Source organism: Rhinoderma darwinii, chromosome 7, assembly GCF_050947455.1.
Source record: "Rhinoderma darwinii isolate aRhiDar2 chromosome 7, aRhiDar2.hap1, whole genome shotgun sequence".
In the NCBI taxonomy this organism is placed as follows: domain Eukaryota; kingdom Metazoa; phylum Chordata; class Amphibia; order Anura; family Rhinodermatidae; genus Rhinoderma; species Rhinoderma darwinii.
Genome location: NC_134693.1, coordinates 132,755,079 through 132,771,303, shown reverse-complemented (window position 1 = coordinate 132,771,303; position 16,225 = coordinate 132,755,079). Strand labels below are relative to the sequence as shown.

The 16,225-nt window shown below is 40.9% G+C and overlaps 1 protein-coding gene across 2 annotated transcripts in view; it reads right to left on the bottom strand.

Moving 5' to 3' along the window:
• The window catches only part of CPNE9 (copine family member 9), a 182,459-nt gene that overhangs the window by 110,214 nt on the left and 56,020 nt on the right, over positions 1-16,225 (bottom strand). The window lies entirely within an intron of this gene.

The following is a 16,225-nucleotide window of genomic DNA, read 5'->3' as shown; positions in this document are numbered from 1 at the left end:
CAAGCCTGCGGTAGTATAGTCTACATAGGCTCTATGTACATATATTTTCTGATCACCGTGTACACTCAGGTATTTCCAGCATCAGACGAAGCGCCTGACCCCGTTTCCTCCCGACTAATTAATTTCAGTGAAAATGCACTGGAAACATTTCTGGCAAATTTACTGTGAAATCGTCGTAGTCTTGTAATTCATTAGCACAGCGTGAAGATCCGTCTCCCAGCCCCTAATCCTACTATTTGTTCAAGCATTCATTTAATCTATGCTCACGCTAAAGTACAAGACAGACTCGGCAGTAAAGAAGTTGTGTCTATGGGGGATTTAATAAGGTTTTATATGGCATCCCATTAATTACTGATGGTCCTCAACTGCTAATGTAGGAGACCACTTAACCCGCAACTAACGGGGTGACCAATGGGTTGATGGTACCGTATGATCTACATTTTTATCAATGTCTGTACATGTATGTAGACAGCTACCCAGATTTCCCAGACTACTGACTAGAAAATATGTGTTCAGGTCTCTAGGAAAGGTGCAGGGCATGCAGCTGTTACGGGTCTCTTGGAAAGAAGGGGTCCGACCCAGGTTGCTCCCATTCCCTTTACCTTTGGGTGGAGAGAAGGTGTGCAAGACACCAGAAGCACAACTTGAAGGTCTGGGGCCCCAATGCAAAATCTACACAGCCGAGTCCAATTATTATGACCAGCAGCTAATATCCAGAGTAACCGCCGTGTGCAGCACGGACAGCAGTAAACGGGCGGGCAGTGACTCAATAAGGTGCTGGTCGGTTGTCTCCGGTATCTGGAGCCGTTCTGACTGCAGTGCATCCCATATTAGCTGGAGGGTGCACGGGGGAGGATCCAAAGAATTAACAAGACGATGGAGGCGGTCCCACAGATGCTCAATTAGGTTCAAGTCTTGTGAATTAGGGGCCAGGGAAGGACTTGGAAGTCTTGGTCGTGCTCTTCCAACCACTGTCGGACATTTCTAGCCATGTGACACGTCGCGTTGTCTCGCTGGAAGATTCCATCTGCCCCAGGGAAGACAAACCACATGTATGGGTGGATGTGATCTGCTACGAAGGATTCATACCAAAATCGGTTCAGAGTGTCTTCCGCATGGATGAGTGGCCCGGAGAATGCCATGAAAGAATTCCCCAGACCATAACGCTGCCGCCACCGGCTTGTGTTCTTCCAGCAATGGTTGCAGGGTGTTTGTTCTCTGATATTTTTTGCGTGACACGCTCACGTCCGTCTGTCCGATGAAGCAGAAAACGTGACTCATTGGAGATGGCAACCCTTTGCCAATCATCGGTGGTCCAATTCCGATACTGCCGTGCAAATTGAAGACTTTTTTCCAATGTACCTTTGTTGGCTTAGGAGCAGTGACCATCCGTCTGCTTCGGAGCCCCATACACAGTAGGTTCGCTCAAATGATGTTTTAGACACACTTCTGGTAGCCCCCTGGTTGATTTTCACGGTGAGCTGCTCCACTGTAGCGTGTCATTCGGCCTTCACGCACCTTCGTAGCCGACGTTCACCTCTCACATCAATGGCATATGGTGCTCCGCAGTTTCCACGTCGGTTATTCCCAATGGTGCCATTTATCCACTCACGATTCACTTTCACGACAGCAGCACGCGAACAGTTCACAAACTGCGCTGTGTGAGAAATACCGCCAAACCCGAAAGCCAATAATCATCCCTTTTTGCAACTCTGTTAAATCGCCCCTTTTACCCATGACAACAATGAGTGATATGTGTTCACACACCTTATATTCCCACCAAGCCAGCCCACCACACCTCACTTACTTCATGGGCTACGCGCTGCTGACGTCGAAAGTAGGAGGTGGTCATAATAATGTGACTCGAATGTGTATAACAGGGCACGCACCTACCATATATCATTTATAATACCGGTGTCTTCTTATGCGGCGGAGGGGCTTTTGGGCCCTCTCAGACTCCTATGTTCCTGCAAGACACCCCTTTCCAGAGGAACTAAATTGTTAGCAAACAAGTGGGGAAGGGAATTGCCCAAAGGGTTATGAAAAGATCTTAGTGGAGGAAACGAACAAACCAGACCCTTCTGTCCTGGGCGGCAAAACCTAGTACCATGATGGGCGGCCTATTTTGACCTATGCTATAGAGCCCCCTCTCTTTTATGTATCTCACTGGCAGTCTGACCATTTGGTCTTTAGGGCAATGCAGGGTCTACAAGAAGGGTCTACAAAAGAAAAAAGAAATGTAAGTGATAAATGCTCCTTAAATGCATTTTATTAGCTCAAATCAATTATAGCATGGCTATAGTAGTTGGTAAAGGGGCCCATGACCTTCAATGACCCAGGAGGCCAGATCACTCTTCGTACACCCCTGCTACCCAGATATGGCCATAACTGCAAACACATGGCTCAATAAAAGAGTATTGAAGATTCAATAGGGAAATTTGCTCCATTTAGCCCATGTGGCCAAAAGCAAACTGTAGGGGCATAGAATAAATGGGGGCATAGTGATGAAGAGCTGTTTTACCGTATACATAGAGATTGTAACGTCTATGGCCACGGTCTGTCGTTCCAACTTGCCCCTCGATGACCGCGGCCATAGACGTCCTGCTGCTGTGCTGCGTCGTCCTCCTGTGAGGCGCCGGCACTCACCTGAAAATCTTAATAATCAACTCATGATTTCCGGGACTATAAGAGGGTCACCGCCCTTCTTATCCTCGCCCGAGCGTTGTTGTTGTTTCCCTTAGTCTGTCTTGCAAATGGTCTCCTAGTGTCTTCCAGCTTCCCAGTGTTCCCCGTACCTGTATCCTGTTTCCCGTGCTATCAGTATCATCCTGGTCTACTGCCGTGCTGAGCTGTTGTCGTGGTTTGCTGCATATCCACGCTTGTTCTACTGCACCACACCTGACGTCTACCTGCTGCCTGGTCCCAGTCGAGCCTGCCTTGCTACTGTCTACATTGCCTCAGGTACCCTTTTCTGGACTATAGACTCTGTACCATACCTGTTTGGCCAGCTGCCATCCCGCTACGCGGTATGGCCCAGTGGGTCCACACCCCGCCCCGTGACACAGATATACCTATATAGGAAAGATCCTAGGACCACAAGGTAGAGTTTAGTTGTCCATCCTGGCAGAAACTGCTAAGGATACATCAATAAAGGAGCAGTCCGGCAAAATATATATATACTGTGTTATGCCTAGTAGACTGCCTGGAGGCGGAGCATGACACAAGGGCTTAAATAGCACCAGAGAGAGAATCACTGTGTCATGCCCCGCCCCCTCAGGACCTGCATTAGGCATAACACAGTGTATCAGTTTTGATGGAGTGTTCCTTTAAAGGTTTCTGTGTAGCTCGGACTTTGCAATTCAAGCTGCTCACGATTTATTTTCTTACACCAGTGTTCCAGTTAGTTAAAATATATGCACCAGAAATGAAGGCAATGGCCTGTGCATCACATTCCTACGTGCGGAAGATAAAAGATTCTCCATTTTGCATTCTTCCAGTACAATTCTATTATATGAATATAAAAATAGATTTTTTTTAAAAAATCTGACACACACGATTCATTCACCGGGAATGTGAAGCCCCTACTGACTCATCACAGTTGTGGTAAATGGCGTCGTGCGTAATGATGTACCTTGACATGCAAATTTGTTTCTGTCTGTTGACTTGACAGTGGGAAAGCTTAGAAAATGTCACCAACATCCTGAATTTTTCATTTAAATGTGAGAATCAGACTGTGAGAGAAGAGCGAGGATTCAGATATAATTAGGTACAGGACTACGCGGCTTGACGGGGAGAGTGGCCGTCAGGAGAGGGGCACAATACCCAAGTTGGTCTGACGTTCTTTATTATCTGCTTTCACTACGGCTAGCTTTTATTAAAGGGGCGGTCAGCTTTTGCTGACACCTTATTGTTAGAAGGTTCCCTGATCACAGGGTGTCCTACTGCTGGCACCCCCAGTCCTCAACTGTATTGCGGGGAAGACTGGTAAGTAGGGTTTTATTTTACTGCAGCGCCTTAACAGGATAAATTAAGCATTACAGTTTGTTTTTTTAAATCAATGGGCAGTCTGTATAATACATGAACGTGTCGGGTCCTCCAGAGCGAGAGATACTCTTTGTAGCCACTCTATACTTAAGGTATGTAATAAGCAGGTTTGGACTGGCAACAGTAGATTGCGATTGCTTGTCAAAAAACATTTTCTTAAAGAGTAATTATATAATGTACTTAAACAAAGTTGGATCTCTTTGAACATACATTACATTAGTTATCTTGTACTGATCCTGAGTTACATCCTGTGTTATACTCCAGAGCTGCACTCACTATTCTGCTGGTGGAGTCACTGTGTACATACATTACATTACTTATCCTGTACTGATCCTGAGTTATATTCTGTATTATACTCCAGAGCTGCACTCACTATTCTGCTGGTGGAGTCACTGTGTACATACATTACATTACTTATCCTGTACTGATCCTGAGTTATATTCTGTATTATACTCCAGAGCTGCACTCACTATTCTGCTGGTGGAGTCACTGTGAACATACATTACATTACTTATCCTGTACTGATCCTGAGTTACATCCTGTATTATACTCCAGAGCTGCACTCACTATTCTGCTGGTGGAGTCACTGTGTACATACATTACATTACTTCTCCTGTACTGATCCTGAGTTACATGCTGTATTATACTCCAGAGCTGCACTCACTATTCTGCTGGTGGAGTCACTGTGTACATACATTACATTACTTATCCTGTACTGATCCTGAGTTACATCCTGTATTATACTCCAGAGCTGCACTTACTATTCTGCTGGTGGAGTCACTGTGTAGATACATTACATTACTTATCCTGTACTGATCCTGAGTTAACGCTTGTATTATACTCCAGAGCTGCACTCACTATTCTGCTGGTGGAGTCACTGTGTACATGCATTACATTACTTATCCTGAGTTACATCCTGTATTATACTCCTGAGCTGCACTCACTATTCTTCTAGTAGAGTCACTGTGTTCATACATTACTTAACCTATACTGATCCTGAGTTACACTCCAGAGCTGCAGTCACAAGTGCTACAGGAATCAGTCAGCAGCTTGTCGACAGACACACCTCTAGCAGCTTAGCTGATCCCTTATCATAAAATGCTTTCTGCTGCAAAGTATTCTGGGAGAGTTAACTTTTTCCAATCAGATTACTGTACATTGCATGATATAAACAGTAAATATCCTAGCAGTGGTGAACCTCATATAGCGACTGCTATGGTCCTTTGGTCAGAGAGAGCCCCGCTGTGAACGGCTTCCCCTATTTCCAATCACACAGTCATATGGGTTTGCTTGCAGCTTAGCGCAATAATAGCATATGGTTAGCTCCCCCTAGTGGCGACTGCAGGCAGGAGGAAATTTTATCATATATCTCTGACAGTGTGAGTTGAAACGGGGGATTTGGAGCTCTATATCGGAATAAAATAATTTATTACGAAAAATTTAATAGTGGACATTGATGGCAGAGCTTTCAGTCTGGGGGTTGGGCTCTCTACCAATATTATCTTCTGATATGTCACATAGCTAAGTACAATGCCTTCTATACTCCAGAATCGTGCAAATACATATATTCCATTTTTATCTCAGTCTATTGTGGCTTTAAATTTAGCCTCATTCACCTACCCGCAGGAATGAAAGATTTCAATGACTTTTCGGCTTCTTATGGCGCCAAACGAAATCACCTCCACACCTCTACCAGAAAATCTGTCATCTCCTCAAAGTGACAGGAAGCTATTAGCATAAATTAGCATGAGACGAGAACCGTGCACATGGCCCCAAAAGTTAACGCTCTAAAGCCGTCACATTATAAATGACCATGTAGCTGGCACCGCGCTCTCCTAACTACGCTGGAAAGTGTGAAATTATTCCAATAGCCTCGCGAGCGGCAGAATGCATGACTGACACTTGGCAGCTCTTAAATCCCAGAGGTCCATTCACTGGCATGCAACAGAAGTCTGACCTTTTCAGCCCAGTGCCAGGGAAGAAAGGGTCGGATCGCTGTTTTGCGCTGTCACTCACTGGCTGGTGGGACTTTTTCTATGGTTTGTCATCAACATCCCAGACGCTACTAAATATTTATGTGTTGTTTCTTAGAGGAAACTTGCAGGCTTGCTGAGCAGAATAAAGCAGGTACCCTTCCCCCCATGCCATATTTTTCACAATGGCGCTAATTCTAATAATCTACCCTATGACAGAGACCTGCTATTCTCGGAGGCCGCCATAGATTGCAGTGAGAGGTGCAGCATGATCGATTTTGATCTCGTGCCCACTTTCAAACACTTTCCTACCTGAAGAAAGACATTGCTCATCCTGCTCTACCTGATACATGAATATAATGTTAAAGCTACAGTAAAAGCTGACACTTATACAGGCAGATAATAGGAGAGCAAAAGAAGGGGGGGGGGTTATATTTCACCAAAACTTTCCTTCCTGCAGAGGGGAATAATCATTGCTCATCCTGATCCTCCTGATTCATGAATATGATGTAAAAACGACAGCAAAGAATGACACTTATAAAGGCAGGAAGTGGGAAATAGTAAGCTACCTGGACAGGGATGCTGTTCATCCTGTTCTTCCTGATTCATGAGTATAATGTCAAAACTACAGTAAAGACTGACACTTATAAAAGCAGAAAGTAGGAGAGTGTAAGCTGGGAGGGGTTGTATTTCTCCATAACAGTTCAGAAGCAGATGACATTCATGGTCTATGGAAATCTGTGTGACGATCCCAATACAGTTCCAGTATGTGTACATATATATATATATATATATATATATATATATATATATATATATATAAATATATAGTGCGCCACGTAGCACCTATCCTATCATTTTCCTCTCTATCCAAAGATAAAGGGAGAACAATAAGAATATCCTGCAAGCTGTATTGAGAAAGTCTGAGAAAGACTAATTTTACCTCTTGTCTTATCAGATTCTTAGGCTGTTGCTCTGTCCCACCCCCTTACTTTACACTGCAGCTCTGCCTATTCAGATTGGCTGCTATATGTAAGTACAAGCCCACCATAAAACTATAGAACCCCTTTGACTAAGTCAATTCAGAAAACACACTGGGTTACATTTACTAAGTTTTGGACAGTGTAATCTTAGATCAGGCAGTCAGAAGATGCACCAAATTTATCATCACAGTGGTGCGTGATGTGTGATACATTGGGTGCCTCTAGCTGGACTTGCTAGACCCTTTTTTTTCCTTCTACCACTTTTAATTTAGCTTAATTAGGGACAGAATTTTAAGCCAGATCTTTGGCACATTTTTGTGCATTCAAGCCACACCCCTTTTCAGTTAAGCCCCACCCCTTCCCACAACTTTTTTTCACAACTTTTTTTAAAAGTGTCTAGAGAGGTTCAAACACCTTTTTTTTTATAATTAAGTGCAACAAATTGCGGCACATTTTTCGACACAATCTAGGAGCAGACCCATTAGTAAATCAGCCCCAGCGTCCTGCAGCACTTATGTCCTAAGAAGTGGAAATTGTCTTTTCCCACTTATTTCAGTGTGCCATCTAATTGTACACAGCTCTCTGCAATATCTGTGCTTGCTTTATGAATAAAATCACAATAATTATAGTAAAAACATCTGCGTAACACACATTACAAATCCCATTGCCAGTGAATCTAATTACATACAATACAATATAGTTATTTGCTTGCCGCTGCTGAGAGTTTTCTTATAGTCTCCGGGGACAATAAACCTTATTGCTCCAGATACCAGACCATAAACAGTGCTCACCCTTCTGCTGTAAATATAATTAACCATTGCAAAACTCCACGCACTGCAAGAGAGAGAGGATAGGATAGGAAGAGAGCGGGAGACGCTGTACAGGATGATGAGAAAACTTATTTTGGTGAGAAGAGGAAAGTGGAAATGAAGACAGGTAGCAATTTTAAGTGCCACACCTAGATTAATTTTGAAGTTCTTTTTCATATGGGTTGGTCAACTTTATAGAAGTGTATCATAGGAAAATAAAATATTGCAGTTTTCACACTGGCCACTAGAGTACATACAATAAGCTGACATTTTGCTGTGTAGACTGAGGCTTGTCAGCAGAGTCATCTCATTATCATTAGATGTGGCAGTGGTGTGGCTATAGGGGATGCAGCGGTAGCATCCGCACCCGGGCACTAGTGACCAATAAGCCCGAAAGCTTCCCTGTCACATAAGAAGACACCAGTATTATCAATGGCACCTGAGCTCAAATTATGCGTCTGGAGAGCGGGAGAGTTAGGCTAGGGATACACGGTGACTCTGGCTGTGTCACGGTCCGCGCGGCCTGTATCATAGGTAATTAAAGTCAATGTGGCCGCATTGCGACCCGCAAGTTGTGACCACGACATGACAGTCAAAAAATCCAGCAGGTTGGGATTTTTTGCGACTGTTGCATTGCGGGTTGCAGGCAGAGCGACACAGCTTTACCCCAGCCTTCTCCTACCTCTAGCTTGTGGGGCAGGAAGTAGCTGCCAGATAGTTACTTCCTGTCAGTCATATTAGATGTCTTGTAGGCTAACTTTTCTGTCATCCGGTCACCCAGAGGAATGGTCTCTCTCACAAGTGGTGAGTAACAATGACACAAACCTCCTCTGATCACTCAGAAAGACCAAATCCTTCACCTTAATTTATTATCTTTAAGGTTATCAGCCCGTGTTTTGTTTTACAAATTATAAAAACAAGAAATGCTGGGAAGTGTAGTTCAATGTTGATATCCGTGAGAGAGGAAGTAACTAACTTCTCCTCCTAATCGGATTTAAATAGAAATCAATATAGCTGGCAGCCTGGAATGCAACTGCATGAAAAGAAAGGGAACGCATAGGGTTTTGTTGAAAAATTATTCGTTTTATCGCAGACCCTGCAGAGCTTCCGACCAGAAAAGTATCTGTATTCATAAACATAATGGCGCTCTCACGTGTATTACAGATTCTGAACACGATGGAAACACTAAGGTTTTCTTGTCTTATTTAAGCGTGACATGAGCATCATAAAGATTGACAAGTAAATCTGCTGCCTGTCCCCCAGGTTTTGCGGTCGATACAAGTATTTTTCCGGTGAGATTCTCCTCTCGAATTATTCACACTGGTCCCTCAACGCCAACGTCTTGATAGACAGCCTACAGTCCTTAGTCTTAGTCCCTGCTGAGGGCCCATATATTATACAGATCATTTACATCACACGTGCCTGCATATTCGGCTGTTTGTGAGCAAGGGGACCCCAACCTTTCAGTCAATACTATTTATTCATCCTGATGCAGTTTTACGGAATAGATAATTCCGCCTAAGGCGGTTGCGTGTATAGGGAAGACAGGACCCAGAGGTGTAACCTGAAGCTCTTGGGCCCTAATGCAAAATCTGTAACAGGACCCCTCACTTACCATTTGCCTTTTATAATACTGGTGTCTACTTATGTGGCGTTTTGGTCCCCTCAGCCAATAGGACCTGGGTGCGATATCTACCTCTGTACCCCCAATAGCTACGCGACTGACAAGACCCATAGAAAAACTGATATACAGGACCCCTGCTATAACTGGTTCATGTTATCACAGCCCTCCATCCCAAGACAGAAGGGCTCCGATCTTGTTGACTGCTTTCCTGAGCTATGTAGCCAGTGTTGGAATGGGGCTCCTTGGGCCCACCAGAGGAAATAATTCTGAGGACCACCCTATATCTATACGGGTCTAACAGGTTAATTGAGTATGATGCCATAAGAAATAGCCCCTAGTGGCAAGTGATTGGGTTCAAACTCAGATTCACATGGGGTTGTCTTCTGCCAGACCTTAGGGGCCCAGGCCCACCGGAGGATCCTTTGGCACCTTAGTGGGTCAGTCCAACCCTACTTGTAGCAGGAAAAAATATAACGGATGTTTCCCGCTTAATTTTTTTGTAATGTTGTAATTGTTGAGAGGGGGAGTCCTGTACAATGGAGGCTCATAAGAAGGTGGGATAGGGCAAGCCTGAGCAAATCTGTCTTTATCATAGTTCCCACATCAGCTCCATGGACTACTTCTACAGGACATAGACCCTAGGCTTCAGGGTTAATGTCCCGTTCCATTTTATAGATCCTCTTATCCATTACAATAAAAAATCAGGACAGTAAATGTATAGGGAACACAGCCAATTATTTCAATGGGATCCCCAACATTTAAATCCCAAACCATTGGGCATTTTAGGCCCCACCCATTCTCCATAGGAACACCCCTGCATTGACTGCACCTGCCTCTTTTTATGTAAATTAGCACAGATCCCACCCCCTTTGTGGTTTATTGGACACTCCCATGAATTTTAGGAATTTTGGCAAGTATTAATTCCATCCCATCACTGATTGCAGGAGAATAGGCAGAACTGGATGGAAAATTTTTTTCAGCCTTACATATTATATTTCTATGTTACTGACATTAAACCATACACCATCAAGATGTTTTTTGTTTTTTTTATTCCATTAGCAAGGATATCCGTTAATAGGTCAGTTGCATTTATCAGTTTGCTGGTTGCAGCAATGCATTTCTAATAAATGTTTGGCCACCAGGGGCGCTGTTCTATTAGTCAGCAACTGATATATACAGTAATTATACCTCATGGCAGGCAAGTGATATAATATCTCCCACTTGTTATTAACACTTATACAGATGAGGTCAGAATAATGTACTCCCTGCTGTAAAATATAAGAATACTTGATGCTTTATTGCTTTTACGCTGTCTTTTTATTGAACAGAAGGGTATATTTTTTTTTCCACTACGATGTACGGTATTCTGCTGCCTATTACAAATTCCATTACATTATAATTTCACAATAATTCACATGAAACAAATAACACCACTGCAATCCAAACATAAGCAAAAACATTGCATTAAATGGTCGTTATTGCAAACATCTACTCTTTGCAGATCTGTGGAAGGTGGGGGTAGGGGAATAATAGGCGACTAACCGAGTCTGAATATGTAGATAGATGGGAAAAGGGGGGAGCTGCTGCTGATCAAGCTCTGAACAAGAAGGCGGGCCAATGTCACGATGACTCCTCCTTAGTACACGCCCCTGAGTAGCTGTCCCTTCCCCTAGGGGAAGGGGTAAAGATATCTCTTAGCTCATGTGAGAGAACTGCCTAGGCTACGGGATATATAGCGCTTTGCTGCAAAGCACCATGGTCCTAAATAGAGACCCAAACAACCCAATAGCCCCTCTCGCTGTATTCATATACATATGCTGATTGTATTTGAGCTCATATAGGGTGAAATCAATTGAATGTAGTGTTTTAAGATTACATATGATTTTATATGATGAATAAGTGGCTTTTTTATATATTGTATTTAGGAATGATACAGAGAGGTTAATGCTGGAAGGCTCATGATGTCCACAGACGTAAAAAAAAAAAAAAACCTTAAAGGGGTTGACTAAGGTCAATCCTTATTTTCTTTAATTTATTTTTTTACAAAGGCGAAAGATAAGATGATCACAGGTTATCCCTGCTGGAACCACCAGCAATCAGCTGTAATCTGTAGAGGAACTTAGCAGCAAGTGTTCATTTTTCCTACAGCGCCCCCACAGGGGAAATAGAGCATTACACAATTCACATTTTTAGTAATATGCTGACTGTGTAATGCATGGGCATACTGGGTCCTCCAGTCCTCAATCATGTTCTAAATCATTTGGTTTGTTACGATTACCATGCGTTTGGACCCTGCATAGCATCACAGCGGGGGTCCCTATGGTTCTATATTATGGACCAGCATTGCACTTCATATGCTGCCATATGGTGCTTTTGTGAGGCACTGCATTCTCCCGCATGCTGTATACATCCATAATGGAGGCAATGGAATAATTGGAGGCACATGGATGTACAGTATGGGCCAATAGAATGTATGCCATATTACAGATCTGTACCCAATGGATCCATAATATGGCCGTGTGCATGGGGCTATAATCACTCAATCCATGGGACAACTACTTATCCTAATAATATATTATCCATATAGATATAAATAGTTGTGTCCATGGCGGACATTATCCGCATGTGTAATCACAGAATCCTTAATATTCTCTTGAGATCTCGCGGAGAATCTATAATGTCTATGTTCCTAGCATCGGTCTACGTTTCCATTTGGACCTGAAGAGTGAGTCATCATAGGGGCCTTTCTCTTGACACAGGAGCCTTGTAATTTCCCTTTTATACGGCCGACCATATGATAAAAAGGGAATTGATTTGGGCAATTCTGTTTTATTATACAACAATGGTAGCAATTTAGAGTGTTATTTTTTACTGCAGCCTAGAAAATGTTATCCTAAGAAGCTAAATCTGATGCAAACCACTGGAGCCGCTACATGATGTCACTACAGGATGCAGCACTTTTTAATCTATCTATCTATCTATCTATCTATCTATCTATCTATCTATCTATCTATCTATCTATCTATCTATCTATCTATCTATCTCATATCTATCTATCTATCTATCTATCTATCTATCTATCTATCTATCTATCTATCTATCTATCTATCTATCTATCTATCTATCTATCTATCTATCTATCTATCTATCTATCTCATATCTATCTATCTATCTATCTATCTATCTATCTATCTCATATCTATCTATCTATCTATCTATCTATCTATCTATCTATCTATCTATCTATCTATCTATCTATCTATCTATCTATCTATCTCTCTCATATCTATCTCATATCTATCTCATATCTATCTCATATCTATCTCATATCTATCTATCTATCTATCTCATATCTATCTATCTATCTATCTATCTATCTATCTATCTATCTATCTATCTATCTATCTATCTATCTATCTATCTATCTATCTATCTATCTATCTATCTATCTATCTCATATCTATCTATCTATCTCATATCTATCTATCTATCTATCTCATATCTATCTATCTATCTATCTATCTCATATCTATCTATCTATCTATCTATCTCATATCTATCTATCTATCTCATATCTATCTATCTATCTCATATCTATCTCATATCTATCTATCTATCTCATATCTATCTATCTATCTATCTATCTATCTATCTATCTATCTATCTATCTATCTATCTATCTATCTATCTATCTATCTATCTCATATCTATCTCATATCTATCTCATATCTATCTCATATCTATCTCATATCTATCTCATATCTATCTATCTATCTCATATCTATCTATCTATCTATCTATCTCATATCTATCTATCTATCTCATATCTATCTGTCTATCTCATATCTATCTATCTCATATCTATCTATCTATCTCATATCTATCTATCTATCTCATATCTATCTATCTATCTCATATCTATCTATCTATCTATCTATCTATCTATCTCATATCTATCTATCTATCTCATATCTATCTATCTCATATCTATCTATCTATCTCATATCTATCTATCTCATATCTATCTATCTATCTATCTATCTATCTATCTATCTATCTATCTATCTATCTATCTATCTATCTATCTATCTATCTATCTATCTATCTATCTCATATCTATCTCATATCTATCTCATATCTATCTCATATCTATCTCATATCTATCTCATATCTATCTATCTATCTCATATCTATCTCATATCTATCTATCTCATATCTATCTATCTATCTCATATCTATCTATCTATCTCATATCTATCTATCTATCTCATATCTATCTATCTATCTCATATCTATCTATCTATCTCATATCTATCTATCTATCTATCTCATATCTATCTATCTATCTATCTATCTATCTATCTCATATCTATCTATCTATCTATCTATCTCATATCTATCTATCTATCTATCTATCTATCTATCTATCTATCTATCTATCTATCTATCTATCTATCTATCTATCTATCTATCTATCTATCTATCTATCTCATATCTATCTATCTATCTATCTATCTCATATCTATCTATCTATCTCATATCTATCTATCTATCTCATATCTATCTATCTATCTATCTATCTATCTATCTATCTATCTATCTATCTATCTATCTATCTATCTATCTATCTATCTATCTATCTATCTATCTATCTCATATCTATCTCATATCTATCTCATATCTATCTCATATCTATCTATCTATCTATCAATTCAATTCAATTCAATTCAATTCAAAGAAGCTTTATTGGCAGGACCAAATACATATTAGCATTGCCAAAGCAAGTAAGAAGTAAGGGAATGAGGGATAGGGACTGAGGGCTTGGGGATAGGGACATATCTAGGGTCGGGGTTATACAAGTCCATGGCATATCATGTCTCTCTCAGTTTATGGCATGCAGTGACATATTGTGCCGCTGTGCCCACTGTGGTTTCCTCTTCACCCAGCAGGATGTAGAGTTTCTCTTCCTCTTCCATGGAGCTGAAGTCCGGTAAGAGATCAGAGAGTCTCCTGAAGTGAGTGTCCCTTACTGCTGAGTATTTGTATTTATATCTATCTATCTATCTATCTATCTATCTATCTATCTATCTATCTATCTATCTATCTATCTATCTATCTATCTATCTATCTATCTATCTATCTATCTATCTATCTCATATCTATCTATCTATCTCATATCTATCTATCTATCTATCTCATATCTATCTATCTCATATCTATCTATCTATCTATCTATCTATCTATCTCATATCTATCTATCTATCTATCTATCTATCTATCTATCTATCTGTAATTTTCTGCAGTGATGTATTGAACAGTTACTTGTTAGAGTAGTGATCTTTGCAGTGTATACAGGTCACCTACACAAGAGATATGTATTATAAATAGATATACATTTCACAAGTAACAGTCCCTCTGGCACTGAAGGGTTAATAGGCGTCCTCCCAGCAGGACCGGGGATGTTGTTGCCACAGTAACAAATATCTCTCAATAGATTCTGACTGTCCCACTTTCTCCCAGGTCCCTAATACAAACATATATATGTTCACAGCCCGGTGTTGGGCGTATAAAATCATTGTATAGAATTATTGTCCTCGAGATTTGTAATGGGTGATGATGAAGCATGGAGATGTGAATGTCACCCACGTCTTCTAATTCCTGAGAAACTTCAGACTATACTGCCGACGAAAAATAATTCAGCAGGAATTGTAAAGTACTTTCAACTTAGTCATTAATATCGGACGCTCTGGAGTTTCCCTTTAAATTGTCAAATTCCATTTTCTCATTGTCAGGTCTTTGATTAGTAGGCCTGGATGATTTCCCGAAAGTGAATTTTCATCTTTTAACTCCATGTTGTTTTTAGATCCAACGTTCTTTGTAATTGACGGAGCTAGGTTTTCCTGATACAGAGCTCCAAATCCCCAGCATAGACATAGGGGGAAATTTATTAAACACTGAACTGCAGTATTGTGACCCCCAAAAAAAAATTAGCTCATTTTGGTGCATTCCTATTTTGCGCAAAAATGTGTGACTTCTTTTAACTTTTACGCCACGGCTAGAACTTTTACAACAGTGGGCATGTCTTTGCAAAATGGATGGGTGGCCATCCACAGTCCGACAGATTTATAATGATTTATTCCAAAAACTGGCGTAGATTATGGCGCAAATCTACGCCAGCTTATAGCTGCTGCAGCTTTTACTTTCTGGCGCACGGACTACCAGAGCTGCACCATTTTTATGAGTTTTTAAGAGAAGTGCGCCTCTTAACAAATTAGAAGCATTTTACTTCAACTTTCTGGTGTATCAAACTCCCCCTATAGAGTTAAACGATAAAATTCCGGATGCCTGCAACCACCACTAGAGGGAGCTCACTGTATACTGTGTTATCGTTGAGTTCAGTGCATAAACTGTATGCAGTAAGTTTCTTAGCTCCCCCTAGTGGTGATTACAGGCAGCCAGAATTTTTAATAATCTATCCATGGGATTGGGAGATCTGTATCATAAAAATGGAGCTTCAACCGCTATAAAGATAAATTATGACATTTATCAGCGCAGAATTTTTAGATTAAAATAACTAAATGATGTTCAAAGGTGGACACTGACTTCAATACAACAACCAATTCTGACTTAAATTTTATAAAACGATCACTCCCATTGGCCGCCTCCTGACCTCCATCAGCAAAATATAGCTGAGACAAGACACACACAAAACCACTTACTGGGGGAGGGAGGACATTCAGCAAGTCTCTCTCTCTCTCTCTCTCTCTCTTTCTCTCTCTCTCTCTCCACAGA